General features: G+C 41.3%; 1 protein-coding gene across 2 annotated transcripts in view; it reads left to right on the top strand.

Annotated features, from left to right (window-relative positions):
* The first annotated feature begins 438 nt into the window (after positions 1 to 438).
* The window catches only part of LOC106582736 (chemokine-like protein TAFA-2), a 197,195-nt gene continuing 171,299 nt past the window's right edge, over positions 439 to 26,334 (top strand). For both annotated transcript variants that reach the window (XM_014166114.2, XM_045705485.1), the window contains exon 1: positions 439 to 912. The gene's annotated coding sequence lies outside the window, so the exon portion shown is untranslated. The remainder of the gene's footprint in view (positions 913 to 26,334) is intronic.

Below are 26,334 nucleotides of genomic sequence, written 5' to 3'. Positions count from 1 at the left end.
GATGAGTTCAAACATTTGAAATGGAAAAGCTGATGAATAAAAGTGTGTTTTCTCATCGAATCAGAGTTTATGTGCATCAGGGATAACATCATCCCAAATTGACAGTAGACCTAGATCTGAGGGGTTTCAGAATTATATTTAGCCTACATGGTAATACATGTCCTATAATATGCCATTAATTTCATTTTAATATGTGACAGTAGCAATTTCGTTGGCACCGTATCATAGATACGTAACATCTTCAATAAATCATCACATTTTAGGGGATAACTCTGATAGCCTATTATTAGTCCCTTTATCATACATCTATTGCACGACGCCAAGGCGGCAAGTGAAAATGCCACTGAGTGGCGCCAAATCATTGAAGTAACGTCGTTTGAAATAATACACTTGTCTCAGGTGCGTATACTGCTCTGCCTCCCGTTGCTAAAGCTCCGACCCCTCATCTCAAATGCCTCGTCTGGAACGGCGAAGAAACACACCCACAACAAGTTAACAAAACAATACTGGGTGAATTGCAACAATACTAATATGTTCTGGAGAAACAATGATTGACTATACGTTTTTGCTTCCAAGCTGTCGCCCTTTTGCGGTTGGGAAGTTTCTGAAAAAGCGCAAAAGGACCTGGAACTTTAGAAGACCTCCAGTTGCTTTCCACTCTACTGATCAAGCCGGGGGTCCGGTCGAGCTTTAAAGTCTATGCAATACATTTTAGACTTCTCTCGACTCAGGGATTCGTGCGCTCGGAAAGCTTGATTTCAACATAATTGTCCTAGGTTATGTTTTGTCGTGGTGGGCACCTTCATGCGATAAGGATATGGTATTTCTTTAACATTATCCTGGTTTTGTTTTTGACAATGGAAAGCAAATGAAAGGGGCATTTCACGGGATTAATTGACAGCGCAACGACAGGTAGGCTATGCGTCATTATAAATATATATTATATTTCATTTATCTAGGCTACATAATTTTGCTAATGTGAAAATAATCTAGGCTACTTGGTGTTTTATATATCCTAATAATGATCGCAAGTGCTTATTGTGATCTTTTTATTTTCAAAAGCATAAAACGTATGTGCACGGTATGGAAAACACATCCTGTGGACTGGAGTATATTAATTTACAGCCATTTCTACATACTTTACAAAATTAGACTTTGCTACGTACTGAATCATAAAACCAATCTCACCGATGTTCAAATATCCTTGTTTGGGGCTATTATTATTTTTGTTTGTGAAAACTATCATTTTAAGTGCTTTATTTGTGAAAGGGATGCATGGAATCTACTGTCACAGATGGGGATTCAAACCAATACAGTCGTTATAAATAATGGTTGATGACAATACGGGTTCACGTTGGTCTAAATTCATGTGATCTATGAAGGTGTTGGTATTAGTTTCTTCTCTTTAGCCTGTGCGTAAAACACAGTGTTCCATATGGATAGCCGCATATTAGCCTACAGAATGTGCATGAAATGTGAGGATCAAAAGTTGGCACACGGTTATTAATACTATATTTCTCCCATGTTCACTGATACTGTACATTAGTTGTGATTGGTTTCATTTCAATAATGAAATGAAAAGAAACATGAAGTGATTTTTTCCAGTGTATGGCACAGGTCCTGGTGCTGCTCCAGTACAACTAATGAAGGTCTGTGAGGGGATAACTTTACTCATAAGGTGAATGTCATAACTGAGGCTGTTTTATTAAAGAAATTCGAATAATTACAGCATGCAATGGCAGATGTATTTTTCTCTTTCTTTCTTTCTTTCTTGCTCTCGCTCTCTCTGTGTGTTCAACACAATTTTTGGGGTGCAGTTGAGGGAATATTTGACGCTAACACTGCAATGAAAAAGCTTAACACAGAGACATATGACTCATATGACTAATGCCTTTGTTTTTAAACATTCAACTCAAAATCAAGTTTTTGATACATTTAAAATTAAATCTATTGTTTTTCGAAAGTTATTTGTTCTAGAACAAATGGTATTAGTACCAGAAGGCCAAGCCTGAGTGGACCAAAACAATTTGTGTGTTGACAACTAGGAAAAGCTTAGCTAAGACACACTGCACATTGAAGGAGGCAGTAGATCTGACTATTCACAGTATGTGCTTTAAATGTGATTTTTCTCCTTTCTCGTCATGCTCTAACAAAGCAGCTGTCTGATTAAGGAGACAGAGGATTGTGGATTTGTGTTTTGGGGACACAAACACTGTCCTCAGAGCTAATCAGCCTTGCTTTTCCTTGTCTGCCCCTGTAGATATTCATGATTATGCCACCACACGCAGCACAGTGGTGCACGTTCCTTCTCTCTCTTTCTCTCTCTCTCTCTCTCTTCCTTTCTCTTCCTTTCTCTCTCTCTCTCTTCCTTTCTCTCTCTCTCTCTCTCTCTTTCCCCCTCCTTTCTCCACATCCTCTTTGTCTCTGTCTATCTCCTCCTTCCTAGTTCTCTATTCATCCATATGTCCTTCATCCCCCTGACATGCGTTGTGCGGTCAACTGTCTTTCTGCAATTAGTGCGATCATCTCATTTCATCCTGTGGAACACAGATGGCAATAACCTTACGGCTCCTGTTGCGCAGCGACGATACAACTCTGCTGTGATTAATTGAAGTCCCTCCAGAGAGTCAGAGGAGGTGTAGATCTTCCCTTTCACACCCGCTGACAGGCAACCCTTTACAGTGTTTTATAGATTGCCGTATGTAGCCCCCGGAGTTGCTTGTGGTCCCATTGTTGTTCTGAGGGTTTTTTATTGGACTGTGTTATTGTATTGCTGACAGCTGGAGCAAAGGCCACCCTGGGACAGTTCAACTGCACTGGATGTAAACAGTGCTGGACAATTCATGAGAATGGATTGGGTTTGTGGGTTTGGATGCTGGGTTGGTGGTTGAGGTGTCTTTGATAGGGTTTGATCCAATTAGGCTCTCCCCTTTGGCCCATTATCCAGTAAAGTGAAACTTGGTCAAATTGGGACACCTACGTTGGCGCCATTTGTTCCAAATCTGTACTAGCTAGACGTGTGATGAAAGTGGTTAAAAGTGGAGATGATTGCACTGTAACTCGGTGCAGTGTTATATTTGCAACAAGGTCTCACAGTCTCATGACAGAATTAGACGTTCGTCCATGTTTCTCAAACATCACATTTAGAAGTTGTTCAAAATGTCAAAATTAGAAATGTTTAAGGTTAAATTTAGGCATTAACTCTGAAATCTTAAGGTTATGCATTAACTCTGAATGGTTAAGGTAAGAGTTAAGGTTTGGGATAGGCTTTAAAAAAATCTATATAGCTGAATTTGAACATGCAACCTTTGGCACCAGAGGCAGATGCTTACCTACTTGAAGGTAACAGCGCTCACTGTTGCCTCTAATGGCCGGTTTCCATGTCATCTTCCGACTTCCTCAGACATGGATGGACTTCGAGTCCATAAGCAGTATGGCCAAGACCATTCTCCAATGTGAAGCTACAGTACTATCAAATAGAGGATGGCTCTTGCAGACCCATTTCAACCTTTCTCAGTGGCAAATATTATTTATTAACCTTTATTTAAACAGGGGAAACAAGCTGAGACAGAGTCTCTTGTACAGTTGTGTCCTGTGATAGAACAATAAAAACAACACAAAATTAAAACAAATTAAAAGTACAAGATGTAGATTAAAATGATTAAAATAAATAAACTTCTATATGAAAAACACACATTACAAAAAGCAATCACAGTTTATAATATAAAGTTCATGTAATGTGCATTTAAACTGTCTTACAGGCACCAAAATATCTAACTGGAGTTCTCTCTGCAATTCATTCCATGAGTGTGGAGCATGATATTCAAATGCGGTTTTGCCTAACTCTGGGGTATCTCTAGCACTAGCATGTCCTGTGACTGAGTCTGATAAATACTGTTTGACCACTGGATTTTTGAGTTAAGATAATTAGGAAGTTTCTGTAAGACAGCTTTATAGACAAATATCAACCAGTGTCTGGCCCTTCTAAAAGTCAGGAAGTCCCAGCCAACCGAAGTGTACAAAAGGCAATGATGTGTGCAAAAGTTTGCACCAGTAACAAAGCGCAACGCTGCATGATACACTGCATCCAATTTCTTCAGTACTGATGCTGATCCATGCATATATATAGCATCACCATAATCAAGCACTGACATAAAAGTGGCCCGCACAATTTCCTTTCTGTGCTGTGATGACAGACAATATTTATTTCTATAAGAAAATCAAATTCTCAATTTCAGCTTCTTTACCAGCTCAGTTACATGAGTTTTAAAAGAGAGATTATCATCTAACCAAATTCCAAGGTATTTATAGGTAGGAACACGTTCCAAAAGAGAGCCATCATGGATAGCAATGTTCAGATTTTCCCAATTGTATACTTTTGGATTGTGAAAATAACATATACTTAGTTTTACTTGAATTAAGCACCAGCCTAAGATCTACAAGTGCATCTTGAAGCAATTGAAAGTCAAACTGCAGGAATGTAAATGCTTGAGCGAGTGCTAGGGCTGTGGCATATAGTACTGTGTCATCAGCATAGAAATTAAAGTTGCATTTTTTTCTCACTGAGTTCCAGATATCATTTATGTATATAGTGAGTAATAAAGGACCTAAAATCGAACCTTGTGGGACTCCTTTGTGAACAGTGACAAAATCTGATTTGACCCCATCTGCAATAATAGCCTGAGATCTATCACTGAGATAATTCTGAAACCACAAACATGTATCTGAGGCCAACCCCAGTGAGTTCAGTCTTTTCAGCAGAAGAGAATGATTAACTGTATCGAAAGCCTTTGACAGGTCAACAAACAAAGCAACACTGTTCAACTTCTTATCCAAAACTCTTACAATATCATTTACAACCAGTGTGGTAGCTGTGTTAGTACTGGGCCCCGGTCTAAAACCGGACTGAAATTTGTTCAGTATGCAGTTGTCAGACAAGAAACAGCGCAGCTGTACATTTTATAGTCTGTACACGCTCTCTCTCTCTCTCCCTTGGTCTGATATTGTCCTGGTGCTAAAAGAGACATTGTGAGAGATACAGCAGCCAGGGTATGTTTTCATTTTTTTGGTTAAAGAAGCTGTCACATTGGCAACAAATAGAGGAGTCTGAGCGTGGCAGGCAGACAGAGCTGGAGCTGTGAACACTTGATATGCATGAGACCGCAGGTGATTTATAGAAGAAGAGACTATCAGGGATAAGAGGCTTGTGTCTAGTTTTAAGGAGAAACTCCTAGGCAGCATTTGTGTTCTCTTCCAGCTCTTGGCTGTCAGATTAATATGAAAAGACACTGTGCTCTGTTTGCATGCAGGAGACTAGCAAAATATGTATTTAGCATTTTATGAATGTTGCACATTTATGTAGGCCATGTGAAGTCCAGCCAGAACTTGTACAATTAGCTTACTCAGGCACACTCAGGCAACCAGAACCAAAGATAATCTTAAAAAACAAAACATTGCACTGTTGGAGTTGTCAAAAAGCCTTGATAAACCAACTTACATGTACGGTAGGGTGTCCACCCACTCTGCCCAGAGTGGGTGAAAACACGCTTAGGTGATGATATTTCTGATCCAAAAAGTTGGATTTCGTAACTTAATACTCCGATAATAAGCACAGCGCTCTAGTGCCGCTTTCTCGCAGCGACTTGAGGATTTTACACATTGTGGTGGTCATCTGCAAAGTTGTTTCTGCGGGTCGCAAAAAGCCCAATTTTCACAAACTGAATTAAATGTAAAAGGCTTTGAAATTAAAAAGCTTGCGGTATGCTTAGTACTCCTTTGACATTTGACAGAGATATGCTTGTTTTTGTGAGAAATCCTTGAAAAAATAACCGGAATTTTGCATTAATATGAAAAGCGTATATTATAATATGAAAATACTGGCCTCCATTGATTTAGTAACGCTAATTCTGTCTTTCATAGAAGGGTAAAAACTCCAATAACCTTTGAACCGATTACGAAAGAGACATGAGGTTTGGACTATTGGTTTTCATAGAGGAGTTTCTACACAAATAACATTATTTGACCCATTTGTCAAAAGATGTGTTTTTGATTGGACACCCTATGCGTTTCCCCTCAACTGACCCTACAAACATCATCTGCTGCATGTCACTTTCATGAGCAAAATCAGCGCAGTACTACAATGTCCTACTACACAGAAGCGATCAATGATCAGAGATCAAAGATCAGAAGTGCACCCTCTATACATTTCTATGGACAGCAGATGTCATGACATTTCTCCAAGCAGCCTTTCTCCACAGCTCGAGAATTAACGAGGAAACAAGTCGAGATCAGATCATGGAAACGCGCATGGTCGAGATCTGATTCTGAAAGTAACGCACCCGTTGTTTGACAAAGTAACTGTAATAATATTACCCAATTTCAAAATGTAACACGTTATTTTACGCCATTACTCCTAAAAGTAATCTGATTAGGTAACACGCTACTTTTGTAACGCATTACCCTCAACACTGGTCTTCACAAGGCAGCCAGCCATCCACAGTATTGCACCATATTTGAGCAGTTCAAAGCACTTCAGTGCAAGGCCTTGCCAGCTGTGTTCTTCATGGGCTAATAAGTTTAGGTGTGTCATATATCACGTTATACAGCATGTCCTGCCTCCCCGTGGAACCACTGAGGTGGATCCGACAGCATTTCAGGAGAATATCTAAGCTCCATCATGGCTAGCGAGAGAGTAGCTTTAGCAGCAGCATCATCGTGACACTGTACGCTCTGCTTTGTCGTGTGAGGAGGTGGGGGAGCATATCCCATGGTTTATAGATGCCATTTAAAGGAGCATGCCCAAGCTTGGCTGGCTGCAATGAACTGTAACCGCAACAAAACACCAAGACAATAAACAAACAAATTGCTTGCCTGGGAGCCAGCAGTGTCCCAGACACTATGGGCTAATGCTCATGCTGCGTACGGTAAAGAGCGGTGAAGGAAGGCAGGTTGCTGCTGGCTGCTCCTCAGAGATTCGACTGTGAAACAGAACTCCATCTTATATTTATTCATGCTTATTTGGTGTCACTTTACTAATGTGTGTGTTTGTGTGTGTGTGTAAGATTGTGAGGGTGTGTTATGTTTGCAATGGAGGGACTCCAGGTTTCTTTGTTACAGGTTTGTAAAATGGAGCGGATCTCAGTTGCATCTGTTGTTCCAGCCAGTGTACCTGATGTGGCTGCAGATTGGAGTCCTGCGGGGGCCTATCACGTAAAGTTCATATGGCATTGTTGTGAAACGCCGTGTAAACAGCTTGCACAGTGCCCGGGGGGCAGGAGGCCACATTGCATTCAACAGATTTTTTTTACCGTTTTGAACTTAGATTCCAAGTTATATCGTCTAACCTACTATGTGTATTTGGTTGCAACATTTGTCAACATTTGTAAAACCTTTTGGCAACCGACTCATGTTTGGTCACAGTTAAAGTCAAATGAAGCAAGAAGGACATAATTCTCTGCCATAGCTCCACTACTTCCACCTAGCAGCACATACTGTAAAATAAAAAAATCCATTCCTTTTACCCAGGGGTGAAAGTAAGGTGGTATGTTCCGGTACAGCGTCCCGGCAAAATAAACAGTGGGGGTACACCGTACCGGTAAAACATGACCCTATCACAATAATTAAAACAAAATGTCAAGAAAACTGTAGGCTATTACACCACTTTTTATAATTACCGCATGTCAGAGGCATGAAAGATTTGCTAATTGATTTGAAAACAGGTGGTATAGCCTACGCTCCAAAATGCATTTTTGTCAAGGCAGAGATCAGTGGCCGACACCGAGACGCGCGCGGACAGTAATTGACGCATACATTCTGGCCTAATGACAATCACCAAATGTCATTACACTTTGTGGTATTTTGTGTAACAGATGTCTCTTTCCATTCACCACTGTTTGGAGGCTGGAAATATGTTGCAAGTGGATGAACGTACACGGGTAGCCTAGTAAAGGAGCCCTTTGAAGTGATTGTTTGACAATCAGATTAAACCATTATGACTGGTTGTGTTTATGCCACAGTGAAAGGTGATACATTTTATAAGTTAAATGACAGATCTTTACGACTATGCCAACAGAGATCCTATTGAATTAATAGGGGTTCTATATGTAATTCTATGATTAGGCCCATAAAATATTTTGGTGCACATGCTTGAAGTCCCGTACCGCGAATAAATGAATTCTGCTTTCACCCCTGATTTTACCACATAAACTCAATTATCTTATTGCCAATCCCCACCATATAATGAACTACAGTACAATAAAGGAATTAGGGGAGTGAGTGTGCAGGAGAATCCTCCGTCCAGCCCCTTGAAGTGGACAGCATTCAGCACTCAGCTGGAGTCTGAGCCCTGTATACCCAGCAGCTTCAGGACAGCTTAGGAGCTCACTCCCCCTTCTATAGAGGTGCCTTTCAGCACCGCTGCCAACCATTTCCCCATCCCCTTACCATCCCTATCCCCATCCCCTCCCTCTCCACTCGTCCCATTTGAGCATGTCGACATTTGGCAGCCATCACTCCCAATACTTTACCATTGCAGTGAATTCCTATTAACTCATTCTCCATGGCAGCAGGCAGGGCTAGAGAACCCAATCTCACTCCCCAAGCTTTTACGATCATCCCTGTGAAAGGCCTAGATTGGGGAATTGGAGCTTTGGAGAGGCCCAGTTCTACGCTGCGCTCCTTTAGGGAGGAAGAGAGCTGTCATTTTGTCATTTGTTTTTCTTAAACGCCAAAGGCTCCCTGGCAGAGACTTTTTTTCTTTCTATTTCTGCTGCTGTTGTCAGGCTCCACCTCATGCCTGTAATCATGAGGCTGCAATTTGGGCAGAAAATCTGAATTACGGGGTTAGAAATTAGCCTGTTATTTTCTACGCTAGTTATTTCTTTGTTGAGAAAGGGTGGGGGAAGTCGACCCAGCTCTGATTATAGTTCAGGGAATAAGATGCAATAAAACCTGGGATCATGTCAAAGTTCTCTCATTTAAGGGCCTGAGTCCATGCGGTTGTTTACTGCAAGTTCAAATGGACTGTTGTGACTCAGAGACTCTCCTATAAATTGGTTTAGGGGATTGACTCCTCCACAGCAACCTGAAAAAAAAGGAAAGGGGTGTCGATTTCATGACCTAACACAAAGACTGTTCAAGTTTCTCATCATCAGCTCCCTTTATAGAAGAGCTGGGACTTCAAAGAAATGCCTATCATCAAAAAGATTTACCCGTGTCATTAAATATATTGTACAGAGACTGTGTATACGCCTTTATCTATCTGTGGTACAAGATGGGAATAAGAAACAGAAATCAGCCATAGTTTTATTGTTATCTTTCTGAAGATCGAATTAGCTGAAGGGCAACTTCATTTCAGTTCCTCGCTTTGATCAAAATCTTTTTTTTCTGGTTATGTATGCTGAACAAAAACATAACCTGCAACAATTTCAAAGATTTTACTGAGTTACAGTTCATATAAGGAAATCAATTAATTGAAATAAATTAATTAGGACCTAATCTATGGACTTCACATGACCGGGAATACAGATATGCATCTGTTGGCCACAGACATGTCTGTGGAATGTTTTCCCACTTCTCTTCAATGGCTGTACGAAGTTGCTGGAACACGTTGTCGTACACGTCGATCCAGAGCAAATTCTGCCAAATTCTCCAAAACGACGTTGGAGGCGGCTTATGGTAGAGAAATGAATAATCAATTCTGTGGCAACAGCTCTGTTGGACATTCCTGCAGACAGCGTGCCAATTGAACACTCCCTCAAAACTTAAGACGTCTGTGGCATTGTGTTGTGTGACAAAACTAAACATTTTAGATTGGCCTTTTTATTGTCCGCAGCACAAGGTGCCCCTGTGTAAGGATCATGTTGATTAATCAGCTTCTTGATATGCCACACCTGTCAGGTGGATGGATTATCTTGGCAAAGGAGAAATACTCAGTAACAGGGATGTTACCAAAGTTGTCCACAGAATTTGAGAGAAATAAGCATTTTGTTCATATGGAACATTCCTGGGATTTGTTTTTCAGCTCATGAAACATACATGTTGCGTTTATATTTTTCTTCAATATGTAATTGTACTAGAGCCCTGCACGGGCATGAATTGTAAGCCCTATCCATGCTCTAGCCTACCCAGGCCCGATTTCTTTTGACAAATTTAAGGCCCGAAATCAGAAATAACTTCCTTTGTAAACTGCTCCTCTATGTCTGACACTCGCTCTGCATGCAGTCTACTCATGGTGGCAAAGTCTGTGAGTATCCATAGCAATGACTCCGCTTGGGCTTCTCTGCTCAATGAAGACACATGAGACAGCAGTTTGCTGTCTTTTCGTCACTCTAAACCGGCAAAACTCAAGGAACATGATTATCTGTGAAAGAGTCTCTCCTGCCTTATATTTGATGAAGTTGAAGCACTTCTGACACCATGTTATGATCGTAGTCAGATAGGACTGTACACGCGCAAATGGCTCAGCTTCAAAATGTTAGTGATCAATTTAGTGATACCTGAGCTCTGGCCATACCCTAACCCGATGTATAATGCCGGGGTCCGTCGGGCTCGAGTCGGTAGCAGAGCTCTAACTTGTACTACATTCTGGGAACCAGGGTTTCCTTTTATATGTCCAGTCATTGCGCAACCATTCTAAATGCAATTGCGTGATGGCCACCATTTTTTTTATTTTGGTAATTGAAGCACGCCTCCCATTTGCCATTCAAGTGCATAGGCAACAGTAGGCAGGCTATCAGCGTGTCACACACCACTTTGCAATGTAAGCTGGAGGCAGTTTAATTGTTTAAAAACCTGAACGTTTTAGTTCATGTTATGAGGCATGTCTCATAACAGGCAAATATATGCACTATAGAAACGTGGAGGGAAATATTTTATAAAGACCACCATTTCTCTCATATTCTGTATCAACTTTCTTCTGTTGTCCAGAGTCATATTAGCGACCCATCCTAGTTGTGGCGTCTTTATAAATAGATCAATAGATTCCACCATCTTTCTAAGTTTCTAACAGAGATGTTCATATCTGACATGTGGAATTGCTCCCATCAGTCGCATCAGGTGCACTGTTTAGAATTGTATTTTTGCAAATGACATTTTATTGGCTGCTTCATTACAGGAGATGTTCTGTTAAGATGAGTTACCATAGTCTAAATGTGACTTCTGTCATTCTGAGCACTGTGAGTGAATGCCCTAACAGGTTACGCACCCAATGCATATGGGTCCAGTACATTTCTCAAATGGCGCTAATCAGAGGTGTGGACTTGAGTCACATGACTTGGACTCGAGTCAGACTCGAGTCACAAATATGATGACTTGCAACTCGACTTTGACTTTAACACCAATGACTCGTGACTAGACTTGGACTTGAACCTTATGACTCGACCTGACTTGATACCCTCCCCAAGCCCAAATATTAAAAATGATGCTAATAAAAAAAGGGTGCAGCACATCAACTCTTCATTTAACGGATTACAGTTTGAATCAGACAGCAGCCAATCAAACTATGCCAGCTGAGAAAAAGTTGTGCGTGTGTAACAGTTTAGGTTCCGTCCCTCTCTTCGCCCCAACCTGGGCTCGAACCAGGGACACCCACGACTGACACCCACAAAGCATCATTACCCATCGCGCCACAAAAGCCGCGGCCCTTGCAACGCAAGGGGAAACCCTACTTCAAGTCTCAGAGCGAGTGATGTCATTGATTGAATTGCTATTAGCGCACACCACCGCTAACTAACTAGCCATTTCACATCGGTTACACTCACCCCCCCTTTGACCTCCTCCTTTTCTGCAGCAACCAATGATCCGGGTCAACAGCATCAATGTAACAGTGTAGGTTCCATCCCTCTCTTCGCCCCAACCTGGGCTCGAACCTGGGACCCTTGCACACATCAACAACTGACACCCACGAAGCATCGTTACCCATCGCACCACAAAAGCCGCGGCCCTTGCAACTCAAGGGGAAACCCTACTTCATGTCTCAGAGCGAGTGACGTCATTGATTGAAATGCTATTAGCGCACACCACTGCTAACTAACTAGCCATTTCACATCGGTTACACGTGGCAGTGCAGAGGAATGTCGGCGGGTGAATTCAGATGGAGCCCTTGGAAAGATGATACCAAAAAGTATTATTTTTTGATATAAAGACAACGCTGTGTCAACAAAAAAAGGAACTTGCATAACATGCAGGAATAAAATTACAGATGGAGGCGCAACAATTTCCAACTTTGTTCGACATTTGAAGCTGCACAAAGAACGGTAAGTCATGGCTAATATAGCCGACAGCTATTATATTTTAATACTTTACTAGTGTATCATGTAGGCTAGCGTAACGTTAAATCAATGAGCCTCCACACAGTCAGTGCGGGAACGTGATCATTGCACCCAAGATTGAGCTACAACTGGCTAGGCAGTTGGTAGCCTAAATCCTGCCTGATGTTACTGCTGTTCCTAAAACCATTGCATACGTTAGCCTACTGTAACCAGACAGAGAGAGAGTGAGTGTGTTAAGGTTGGACGATTGTGTACAAGCCTACATCGCCCGATTGCGGCCCATAGCGATCCTCGATAGACGATCACTATTTGGGGGGGGGTCTTTCTCATGGCTCCCCATGTATTTCCATGGAAATATTACGTTTATTTGGAAAGTAATAAATATATAGATGTTTTTAAAAGCATTCATGATTTGCGTAAATGTAATAAGCTAACTATTACTCTTGTTGAAAATATGAAATGTTATTACATTTGGTGAAGAGCACATTATGACTTGTTTAGGACTCGAAACTCAAAGTTTAGGACTTGAGACTTGACTTGATACTTGACGGTCTTGACTTGGGACTTGACTTGGGACTTGAATGCTAAGACTTGAGACTTACTTGTGACTTGTAAAACAATGATTTGGTCCAACCTCTGGCGGTAATTTAAAATCTTCCCGGTCACGTTGTCCGGCACCACATTTTCCTAACATGAACCCTGCTGGGGACGCATCCTTTCATAGTTTGTTTAAAATAATAGCCTATTTGATTGAATTCAAATGCATGTAATACTTTCTGTATGTTAGGTTTTGACTAACCTTACGTTGCAGGTGTAAAATAAACACCTGAAACGGAAACTAAAAAAACAGTCAGGGGAGGTTTTTTTCTGCACTGTTCAACCAATCCAGTAATAGTGGAGGAGAAGTTAAGATGGGGTGTCGCCTTGTTAACGTCCAAAAGTGGAAGTCGTCACAGGGTCTCTTTCCAGTTCCCCTGCAGAGGCTAGGTTTGACAGACAAGCATTCCAGTTGCCTACACTCTAAATATGTATTGTCATAATGCAATAGGAGAGAAATAATGTTGAGAAGTAGCATATATGAGTTAGGAACTTAATACGTTTACAATCATGGAGGATAGACAGGATAACCAACAAGATATCACGGTTTTACCAAGTTGACGTTTATCCACGTTTCTCCAAAATTCAAATTTCGAAGTTAAGGGTTAAAGTTTTCGATAGGGTTAAAACATAAAGTTTAGGTATTTATTCCAAATAGCTACGTTAAGGGTTACGTTTTGGGATAGGGTTAAGACATTTCTTTTTATAAACAAGTGTCTACCACTGGGATCGTGTGACCTTCAGATCCGGAGTCATGGGATTATGCCCATCCACGACATCCTAGCAGAACCCAAGCTTACTTGATGGTATAACCGCTCACAGGGGCCGGTTTTGAATGCATTTCCCAACTTCCTCAGGATATAGACAGACGTACAATTTTGTACTCAATCTTGAGCGATCTCGCTGGGATAACAATGATGGAAAATGTGCATTCTTTTTTCCACCGCATTGCCTTTGCCAAATGACAGAAACTGCTAAATGATTAGTCAATTCTCCCTCTCTCTCTCTCTCTCTCTCTCTCTTTCTCTCTCTGTACAGTGTGCAGTTGACTAATTTCTCTTGGGCTTTGGACTTTGTAGTGAGAGAAGGGCGAAAAGGAGCAGAAAGTGAAGAAGAGAGGGGAGAGGCAGCTCTCAGCTTTTCAGCTTAGAGGCTGCTCACATCATAGAAGCCTGATATCTCCTCATCTTCTCCATCGGTCCCTCTCTGTGTTTTATCCCCAGCCCTGTGTGAGCACTGCATGTGAGGCCTGCTAGTATCTGTAGTGTCGCTGTGTTGTCAGTACGATCAGTGTTTACTCTCAAAGAGTTCAAGGCACTTCAGATGGAGCTATCGTAAAGCAAACGTGATCCTCTTCTTTCTCTGGAGAAAAGACAACACAGATGTGCTATTTTTGCGCCTTCCAGATTCCGTTCTTCTCTGTGGATGTCAGTAGAGTGGAAAGCAGCTGTCAGTCAGAAGGGCAGTGGGTTCTCCTCTCTGCCTATTTTCAACCCCCTGTCACAGAGTTCAGCTGTCATGGATTGACAATAAATGCTCCCCTTTTACCATTATAAAAAGCTGTGTTTTAAATTGATATCAGAAAGACTCAAGTTCAACCACATCCGCATTTGCATACAAGCACAACAGTGACTGATTATCCATGTCAGTTCCCACTAGATTAAACATGGGTAGGAAAGATATCAGATTAAAGATTGGCCATGATGATTCACCACAGCAAATCCTGTTGGCGGGGGTGACTTTTTGGCCCTCCACCTTCCATAATTAGTAACATAATGGACATGTTTTCTCCAGATCACACCCCCCTCCCCTGGCCATAATTCAGTGTTTCCCAAACTCGGTCCTGGGGACCTCAAGGGGTGCACGTTTTGGTTTTTGCCCTAGATCTACACAGTTGATTTAAATAATCACCTCATTATTAAGCTTGCATTATTTGAATCAGCTGTGTACTGCTAGGGCAAAAAACAAAACATGCACCCCTTGGGGTCCGCAGGACAGAGTTTGGGAAAAACTGCCCTAATTCATCTAAACTTTTAAAGCAGGGGCCTCAATTATGCATGTCCCCACGGTGGCCCCCTCCTCCCTGGGTACAACTCGAGCAGAGTGAGTCTGGATGGACATGCTGCCAGGCCTCTCATTAATTGATGCCACAGTCGGTGCCCCAACTCTCCTTCAGTAATGCACTCTCCTTCTCCTGTTTCCCTCCCTCTGTTACCATGTCTTGTCTCTCTCCCTGACAGAGCGATGAGGGGTTTTCAGAGGCGGTATTGCGTCATGATACTCTTCGGGGTGATTGTAGAGTGTGTTTTTCCCTCAAACCTCAAGGGAACCCAGGCCTCTCTGTACAATGAGGGGTGATATTGGAAGAGAGGAATTCCAACAATGGTCAGACTACAGGAGTGTCAGTAGACAGCTTTTTTCTTTCCTTCTCTTTTTTTGGTAGACTTCCTGCCCTCCTTTTATTCCTCCTGAGCCAGGTCCTACACTGCCCTCCTGTCAGTCTGGCATGGAGGTGGTTACTGAACCTTCTTTTCTGCAATTGTAAAAAGACACACAGTCTTTTTACAATTGTAGAAATAAGAGTAAAAACAAAACAACATCAGACTAAGCAAAAACATGAACAAAGAGAGGGCTGGGCTCAAGGAAGGGAAAGAGTGTGATGTATCAGTGTATGGGGAGGATAGGGTTGTGGTTTGGATTAGAACCCAGTTTAGGGTAAGATGTGGGATTGGGGTTAGGATATGAACCCGGTTTAGGGTAAGGGTTTGGGTTAGGTGGTGCTCAGTATGGTGGAGAGAGGGGGGGGGGTGTAAGGGTAAGATATGGGGCTTTAGGAGGGACTGAATGATGGTGATGGACTCAGAGTCATGGATGGCTGGAGGGAGTTCCAGAGCCTAGGAGCAACCCTGGAGAAGGCCCTATCGCCGAAGCTCTGGAGCATGGGCCTGCTGTGGTGGAACAGAGTGTGCGTGGGGCTTTGGAGGTCAGAAGGAGGATCTTGTAATCAATACGTTGGGAGACAGAAAGCCAGTGGAGTTCATGATGCCCTGCCAGAACTTAGTGTGTTTGAGGAGTTGGTCTGCAGAGTTTGAACCATCTGCAGCTTATGGAGGTAGCTTGAGTTGATGCCATAGAGTGGTGAGTTGTGGTAATCAACACAGGAGGAGATGAATGCATGTATGAGGGTTTCAGTGGCAGGAGAGGGAGGACCTGACTTTGGCAATGTTGCGTTCTTTGGTGTGTGTGTGTTCCCAAACAAGGACCAGTTGCGCTCTGAGGCAGCTGATGTTGGTGGGATTTGGAGGATGATGGAGGGAACAGGGGAAAGAGCCTCAGATCCACAAAGTCCCTTCCACCAGGTGGCTGATGAGATATGTTGGCACGACTGCCATATTGCATCTCCATCCCAAAGCCCTTGCTTGGAAGTGTACTTCGCCAGACTGCCAAGAACCTTGCCCTCATCCAGGCCAAGGTGGCGAGACACGGCGAGACACCATAGGCCTTGTTGATCTCTGCACCAGACAGGATGCTCTTGCCAGCATACTTGGTGTCCATCATGTACGCTGTGGCGTGTATGGGCTTCAGGCAGAAGTCTTCACGTTTTTTGATGTATTTCAGAACTGCAGTTTCCTCTGCTTGGAGCAACAGTGAGGTTGGCAGGACAGTACAGATTTCTTCTCTTACATCTGTAAGCAGAGTCTGAACATCAGACTGGATGGCATTGTCTCCCTCAATCCGTGCAATGGCTACTTGCTATAGGATTCATGAGTTTCAAGCTGCTTACCACTCTCTCCCAAAATACATCATCCAGGAGGATCCTCTTGATGGGGCTGTCCATATTGGCAGACTGTGATATGGCCATTTCTTGGAGAGACTCCTTCCCCTCCAGGAGACTGTGGGACATAATGACAACACCACCCTAATGGGTGTTGCTGGGCAGCTTCAAGGTGGTGCTCTTATTCTTCTCACTTTGCTTGGTGAGGTAGATTGTTGCCGTAACTTGATGACCCTTCACATCCCTAACAATTTCCTTGGCTTTCTTGTAGAGTGTATTAATTGTTTTCAGTGCCATGATGTCCTTGAGGAGCAGATTGAATGCATGAGCAGCACAGCAAATGGGTGTGATGTGAGGGTAGTACTTCTCCACTTTAGACCAAGCAGCCTTCATGTTCGCAGCATTGTCTGTCACCAGTGCAAATGCCTTCTGTGGTCCAAGGTCATTGATGACTGCCTTCAGCTCCTCTGCAATGTAGAGACCGGTGTGTCTGTTGTCCCTTGTGTCTGTGCTCTTGTAGAATACTGGTTGAGGGGTGGAGATGATGTAGTTAATTATTCTATTCCCACGAACATTCAACCACCCATCAGAGATGATTGCAATGCAGTCTGCTTTCTGTATGATTTGCTTGACCTTCACTTGAACTCTGTTGAACTCTGTTGAATGAGTAGAAAAAGCATTCAGAAATCTCTTCCAATACACATTGCCTGTGAGCATCAGAGGTGAACCAGTTGCATACACAGCTCGAGCAAGACATTCATCGGCATTTCTCTGACTACGTTCCTCGAATTAGTCAAAAAAACGTATTTTTCCAGGAGGACCATGAGCTGTTGCTATTGATAAGGTGTCTGATTCATCATTTTCACCTCGAATAGAAGTAGAGGGATTTTTGTCAGAGGTTGCTTGTTGTGAGCACTGAGGGAACTTTATGCACTTGGCCGGATGATTCTGCATCTTTGTTGCATTCTTCACATAGGATATGGCACAGTATACAAATGTACACAACTTTCCTTCTACATTAGCTGCAGTGAAATGTCTCCACACATCAGATAGTGCCCATGGCATTTTCCTGTAAAAAATGTGTTTAAAAAAATTATACAAATCCATGTACAGATAAATAGTTAACCTGTTAGGGCTAGGGGGCAGTATTTGCACGGCTGGATAAAAAAAATGTACCCGATTTAATCTGGTTACTAATCCTACCCAGTAACTAGAATATGCATATACTTATTATATATGGATAGAAAACACTCTAAAGTTTCTAAAACTGTTTGAATGGTGTCTGTGAGTATAACAGAACTCATTTGGCAGGCAAAACCCTGAGACATTTTCTGACAGGAAGTGGATACCTGATGTGTTGTATTACCTTTAAACCTATCCCATTGAAAAACACAGGGGCTGAGGAATATTTTGGCACTTCCTATTGCTTCCACTAGATGTCACCAGCCTTTACAAAGTGTTTTGAGTCTTCTGGAGGGAGATCTGACCGAACAAGAGCCATGGAACGATGATGTCCCATTAGACACCTGGGCGCGAGTTCATGTTGGGTACCCTCGTTCCAATACGTTATAAAAGAGTATGCATTCGTCCACCTTGAATATTATTCATGTTCTGGTTAAAAAAGGCCCTAATGATTTATGCTATACAACGTTTGACATGTTTGAACGAACGGAAATATATTTTTTCCCCTCGTTCATGACGAGAAGTCCGGCTGGCTTAGATCATGTGCTAACAAGACGGAGATTTTTGGACATAAATGATGAGCTTTTTTGAACAAAACTACATTCGTTATGGACCTGTGATACCTGGAAGTGACATCTGATGAAGAGAATCAAAGGTAATGGATTATTTACATAGTATTTTCGATTTTAGATCTCCCCAACATGACGTCTAGTCTGTATCGCAACGCGTATTTTTCTGGGCGCAGTGCTCAGATTATTGCAAAGTGTGATTTCCCAGTAAGGTTATTTTTAAATCTGGCAAGTTGATTGCGTTCAAAAGATGTAAATCTATAATTCTTTAAATGACAATATAATATTTTACCAATGTTTTCTAATTTTAATTATTTAATTTGTGGTGTTGACTTGACTGCCGGTTATTGGAGGGAAACGATTTCCTCAACATCAATGCCATAGTAAAACGCTGTTTTTGGATATAAATATGAACTTGATAGAACTAAAAATGCATGCATTGTCTAACATAATGTCCTAGGAGTGTCATCTGATGGAGATTGTAAAAGGTTAGTGCATCATTTTAGCTGGTTTTATGGTTTTGGTGACCCTGTCTTTGAATTGACAAAACATTACACACAACTCTTGTAAATCTACTGTCCTAACATACTCTAAATTTATGCTTTCGCCGTAAAACCTTTTTGAAATCGTAAAACGTGGTTAGATTAAGGAGATGTTTATCTTTCAAAGGGTGTAAAATAGTTGTATGTTTGAAAAATTAGAATTTTGACATTTATTTGGATTCAAATTTGCCGCTCTTGAAATGCACCTGCTGTTGATGGAGTGCACCACGGGGGGGACGCTAGCGTCCCACCTAGCCCATAGAGGTTAAGCAGTTAGATTAAACAACTCCTTTGTAAGATACATGTTTTAAAATTAAACATGTATGGAAACAGGTGAATTAACAGTCCTCAATTAGCAGGCTCAAGCAAGCTAAAACCCACATTACAGCAAAAACTAAGTAGCAGAAATTGTTAACGAGTTAGAAATGATTTTAACACACTTTGCTGTAGGTTACTATATACTAGTTAACAAACAATCATGTATGTCATATAAAATATATTCACCCCACCCAGTATTGTAATCAAAACTTACCAGAAAGCATGCCGTCCTTGGCTCAGACAGTGTAGTAGTGTGGGCTTAGCAGCATCTCATTAGTGTGCAAGATCTTGAGAATTATCTGTACATGTGATGGAAGAGTGCACTGCACATGTGATGGAAGAATGCACCGTGCATGCAGAGCGTTGCAATTCCATTGAATTGTGGATAGTTTAACCTCTTACATTTAGACGTTCCGCTAGCGGAACACCTGCTCCAATATCCAATGATAGGCGTGGCGCGAATTACAAATTCCTCAAAAATACAAAAACTTCAATTTTTCAAACATATGACTATTTCACAGCATTTTAAAGACAAGACTCTCCTTTATCTAACCACACTGTCCGATTTCAAAAAGGCTTTACAGCGAAAGCAAAACATTAGATTATGTCAGCAGAGTACCAAGCCAGAAATAATCAGACACCCATTTTTCAAGCTAGCATATAATGTCACAAAAACCCAGAAGACAGCTAAATGCAGCACTAACCTTTGATGATCTTCATCAGATGACACACCTAGGACATTATGTTATACAATACATGCATGTTTTGTTCAATCAAGTTCAAAAAACTGCTTTTTACATTAGCATGTGACGTTCAGAACTAGCATACCCCCCCGCAAACAATTTACTAAATTACTCACGATAAACGTTCACAAAAAGCATAACAATTATTTTAAGAATTATAGATACAGAACTCCTCTATGCACTCGATATGTCCGATTTTAAAATAGCTTTTTGGTGAAAGCACATTTTGCAATATTCTAAGTACATAGCCCAGGCATCACGGGCTAGCTATTTAGACACCCGGCAAGTTTAGCACTCACCAATATCAGATTTACTATTATAAAAGTTTGATTACCTTTTGTTGTCTTCGTCAGAATGCACTCCCAGGACTGCTACTTCAATAACAAATGTTGGTTTGGTCCAAAATAATCCATCGTTATATCCGAATAGCGGCGTTTTGTTCGTGCGTCCCAGACACTATCCGAATGGTAAAGAAGGGTCGCGCGCATGGCGCAATTCGTGACCAAAAAAAATCTAAATATTCCATTACCGTACTTCGAAGCATGTCAACCGCTGTTTAAAATCCATTTTTATGCCATTTTTCTCGTAAAAAAGCGATAATATTCCGACCGGGAATCTCCGTTTAGCTAAACAGAGGAAAGTAAACAAAGCTTTCGGTCGACGCGGGCACGAGCCTGAGTCTCACAGTACTGTAACCAGCCACTACCCAAACGCGCTACTTTGTTTCAGCCAGAGCCTGCAACGCCAAGATTCCGCATTTTTCCGCCTTCTGAGAACCTATGGCAGCCGTAGGAAGTGTCACGGGACAGCTAAGATCCTCACTCTTCAATAAACAGAGACAAGAAGAACGACACCTTGTCAGACAGGCCACTTCCTGCATGAAATCTTCTCAGGTTTTTGCCTGCCATATGAGTTCTGTTATACTCACAGACACCATTCAAAGAGTTTTAGAAACTTTAGGGTGTTTTCTATCCGAAGCCAATAATTATATGCATATTGTAGTTACTGGGCAGGAGTAGTAACCAGATTAAATCGGGTACGTTTTTTATCCAGCCGTGAAAATACTGCCCCCTAGCCATAACAGGTTAACCAAAATATGCCACAAGACCTAGAATTGCCTTTTGTGTATCCCACAAAAAAGGTTCACTGTTATGAGCAAACTGTTTTGATGAATTTAAGCAAAATTAATTTCCCTTGGAAAATTTCCAGAAAAATTCCAGAAATATCCCGGAAAGTTTCAGACCCTTTGCAATCCTAAACACAACCCTCGCCAGAAGAGAAAAATAAGCACGGGCAGCGGAAGAGTCAGAGGTTAATCGGATTGGTATTCCAGAGGGAGGTATGGTGAGGAAAATCCAAACTAGATACATCCCTAAGGAAATAATCCAGAGGTGGGTCAGGGAACCAGTAGGCCACTGATCAGAGGAAGAATCCAGGCAGGTTTAGGTGATCACAGCAGCGCAGTCCAGACTCAAAGGTAGGCAACTAGCAAGCTAGCTAGCACTTATAAGCCAACGTTATAAAAGTCACAAAACTCCGGTAGCCCTACTTCACAAACAACAGGCCGAAAAGTAGACAAAAACAAACAGTTAATGAAAAAACAGAAGAACTAACAAATCAATGTTAATGAGTAAACACTGTTACTAAACACAACGCCAGCAGATACTCTCACCCGGAAATGATGTGGACATTTTGAACACCACAGCAACATTAACCTCTTACATCTAGACGTTCCGCTAGCGGAACACCTGCTCCATTATCCAATGATGGGCGTGGCGCGAAATACAAACTCCTCTAAAATACAAAAACTTCAATTTTTCAAACATATGACTATTTCACAGCATTTTAAAGATAAGACTCTCCTTTATCTAACCACACTGTCCGATTTCAAAAAGGCTTTACAACGAAAGCAAAACATTAGATTATGTCAGCAGAGTACCAAGCCAGAAATAATCAGACACCCATTTTTCAAGCTAGCATATAATGTCACAAAAACCTAGAAGACAGCTAAATGCAACACTAACCTTTGATGATCTTCATCAGATGACAACCCTAGGACATTATGTTATACAATACATGCATGTTTTGTTCAATCAAGTTCATATTTATATCAAAAACCAGCTTTTTTACATTAGCATGTGACGTTCAGAACTAGCATACCCCCCGCAAACTTCCGGGGAATTCGCTAACATTTTACTAAATTACTCACGATAAACGTTCACAAAAAGCATAACAATTATTTTAAGAATTATAGATACAGACCTCCTCTATGCACTCAATATGTCCGATTTTAAAATAGCTTTTTGGTGAAAGCACATTTTGCAATATTCTAAGTACATAGCCCAGGCATCACGGGCTAGCTATTTAGACACCCGGCAAGTTTAGCACTATCAGCTTTACTATTATAAAAGTTTCATTACCTTTTGTTGTCTTCGTCAGAATGCACTCCCAGGACTGCTACTTCAATAACAAATGTTGGTTTGGTCCAAAATAATCCATCGTTATATCCGAATAGCGGCGTTTTGTTCGTGCGTCCCAGACACTATCTGAAATGGTAAATCAGGGTCGCGCGCATGGCGCAATTCGTGACAAAAAACATCTAAATATTCCATTACCGTACTTCGAAGCATGTCAACCGCTGTTTAAAATCAATTTTTATGCCATTTTTCTCGTAAAAAAGCGATAATATTCCGACCGGGAATCTCCTTTTAGCTAAACTGAGGAAAGTAAACAAAGCTTTCGGTCGACGCGGGCACGAGCCTGAGTCTCACAGTACTGTAACCAGCCACTACCCAAACGCGCTACTTTGTTTCAGCCAGAGCCTGCAAAGCCACGATTCAGCTTTTTACTGCCTTCTGAGACCCTATGGCAGCCGTAGGAAGTGTCACGGGACAGCTAAGATCCTCACTCTTCAATAAACAGAGACAAGAAGAACGACACCTTGTCAGACAGGCCACTTCCTGCCTGAAACCTTGTCAGGTTTTTGCGTGCCAAATGAGTTCTGTTATACTCACAGACACCATTCAAACAGTTTTAGAAACTTTAGGGTGTTTTCTATCCATATGTAATAAGTATATGCATATTCTAGTTACTGGGTAGGAGTGGTAACCAGATTAAATCGGGTATGTTTTTTATCCAGCCGTGAAAATACTGCCCCCTAGCCATAACAGGTTAACAATGACCTCTCTTAGTGACAGTCGGCATGATAATTGACCAAAAAACAATTTATGATGTTTACGTTAGTGCCTTAACCTCTTGGGGCTAGGTGGGACGCTAGCGTGCCACCCGTGGTGCACTCCATCAACAGCAGGTGCATTTCAAGAGCGGCAAATTTGAATCCAAATAAATGTCAAAATTCAAATTTTTCAAAAATACAACTATTTTACACCATTTGAAAGATAAACATCTCCTTAATCTAACCACGTTTTACGATTTCAAAAAGGTTTTACGGCGAAAGCATAAATTTAGAGTATGTTAGGACAGTACATTTACAAGAGTTGTGTGTAATGTTTTGTCAAGTCAAAGACAGGGTCACCAAAACCATAAAACCAGCTAAAATGATGCACTAACCTTTTACAATCTCCATCAGATGACACTCCTAGGACATTATGTTAGACAATGCATGCATTTTTAGTTCTATCAAGTTCATATTTATATCCAAAAACAGCGTTTTACTATGGCATTGATGTTGAGGAAATCGTTTCCCTCCAATAACCGGCAGTCAAGTCAGCGTCACAAATTAAATAATTAAAATTAGAAAACATTGGTAAAATATTATATTGTCATTTAAAGAATTATAGATTTACATCTCTTGAACGCAATCAACTTGCCAGATTTAAAAATAACCTTACTGGGAAATCACACTTTGCAATAATCTGAGCACTGCGCCCAGAAAAATACGGCGTTGCGATACAGACTAGACGTCATGTTGGGGAGATCTAAAATCGAAAATACTATGTAAATAATCCATTACCTTTGATTCTCTTCATCAGATGTCACTTCCAGGTATCACAGGTCCATAACGAATGTAGTTTTGTTCAAAAAAGCTCATCATTTATGTCCAAAAATCTCCGTCTCGTTAGCACATGATGTAAGCCAGCCGGACTTCTCGTCATGAACGAGGGGAAAAAATATATTTCCGTTCGTTCAAACATGTCAAACGTTGTATAGCATAAATCATTAGGGCCTTTTTTAACCAGAACATGAATAATATTCAAGGTGGACGAATGCATACTCTTTTATAACGTATTGGAACGAGGGTACCCAACATGAACTCGCGCGCCAGGTGTCTAATGGGCCATCATCGTTCCATGGCTCTTGTTCGGTCAGATCTCCCTCCAGAAGACTCAAAACACTTTGTAAAGGCTGGTGACATCTAGTGGAAGCAATAGGAAGTGCCAAAATATTCCTAAACCCCTGTGTTTTTCAATGGGATAGGTTTAAAGTCAATACAACACATCAGGTATCCACTTCCTGTCAGAAAATGTCTCAGGGTTTTGCCTGCCAAATGAGTTCTGTTATACTCACAGACACCATTCAAACAGTTTTGGAAACTTTAGAGTGTTTTCTATCCATATATAATAAGTATATGCATATTCTAGTTACTGGGTAGGATTAGTAACCAGATTAAATCGGATACATTTTTTTTATCCAGACGTGCAAATGCTGCCCCCTAGACCCAACAGGTTAAGCTGCATATCTGTAACCATAGATTACACAGCAAAATCATCGATCGCGCCCAGAGAGCCATAAGTATTTTCTTTGAGTGGTTCTTCCGTTGCGTGGGTAATGTTGGCCCCCATAATGAGACTGTGAGGAAATATGGCCCCCGCCCTAACTCTTACTGAGACTAATTGTTCTGCTTTTAAAAGACATTAAAGATGCTGTCATGGACGCAGTGTTTGTTCGTGTGTGTGACTGCGTGTTGCTTTGAAACACAAACCCACAGTAAGAAGGCTGACGCCTACTCTTCAGTGCAGGCCTGACCACTGTATTAGAACTGTGCAAGAAATCAATTCAGGAAATATAGAGGCAATTATTTTGTCTCCCACACATGCTGACAAAACAAGAGCCAATGTAGGCGAGGAACTGCAGAATTAAAGAGGGAAATAAGTCTCTGTGGGCTGGGGACTGCGCATGCATGTGGGTGATTGTACATCTTGGCGAGTCTAATTAATGAAGTGTGTGAACTGATTGTCTCGTTAAAACCACCAGTTATTTTATTATCCAGTCCCATAATAGGAGAGGAGTACCAGCCCATACGAAGCAGGAACCTTATAATGATGGGGAATTTCGTAATGGATATTGCCATTAACAAACCATGCAACATTTTGATACTATTTTGGTGCTTGATGCTACCCTTTCTGACAGCTGGTTAAGATAACATACCGTGTATGAACTGTATGTCTTTCTGTGCTGATTAACTTAGCTCTTTGCAGTATTTATTTATAACATTTTTAGGGGGTAAATCAGCTTTAATACTGCAGATAGATTATAGCTTCCATTAGTGTAATTGTCTGCATCATTTCCAATCCCCCAAATATTTTTTTGTAAATATATACAGTGCATTCGGAAAGTATTCAGACCCCTTGACTTTTTCCATGTTTTGTTACATAACACTGTATATACAGTACCACTGTTGGCTTTGCAATTGATAGGTGTGTCTTGTTAAGTTAATTTGTGGAATTTCAATCCTTAATGCGTTTGAGCCTATCAGTTGTGTTGTGACAAGGTATGGCTGGTATACAAAATATAGACATATTTGGTAAAAGGCCAAGTCCATATTATGGCAAGAACAGCTCAAATAAGCAAAGAGAAACGACAGTCCATCATTACTTTAAGACATGAATGTCAGTCAATTCTGAAAATTTCAAGAACTTTGAAAGTTGCTTCAAATGCAGTCGCAAAAAGCGTCAAGCGCTATGATGAAACTGGCTCTCATGAGGACCGCGACAGGAAAGGAAGACCTAGAGTTACATCTGTTGCAGAGAATAAGTTGATTAGAGTTACCAGCCTCAGAAATTGCAGCCCAAATAAATGCTTCACAGAGTTCAAGTAACAGACACATCTCAACATCAACTGTTCAGAGGAGACTGCGTGAATCAGGCCTTCATGGTCGAATTGCTGCGAAGAAACCACTACTAAAGGACACCAATAATAAGAAGAGACTTGCCAAGAATCGCAAGTCGCCAAGAAACATGAGCAATGTACAATAGACCAGTGGAAATCTGTCCTTTTGTCTGATGAGTCCAAATTTGAGATTTTTGGTTCCAACCGGCATGTCTTTGTGAGACGTAGAGTAGGTGAACAGATCATTCCCGCATGTGTGATTCCCACTGT

Source organism: Salmo salar, chromosome ssa22 (assembly GCF_905237065.1).
Source record: "Salmo salar chromosome ssa22, Ssal_v3.1, whole genome shotgun sequence".
Taxonomy (NCBI): domain Eukaryota; kingdom Metazoa; phylum Chordata; class Actinopteri; order Salmoniformes; family Salmonidae; genus Salmo; species Salmo salar.
This window is presented reverse-complemented; position numbering and strand designations above follow the sequence as displayed.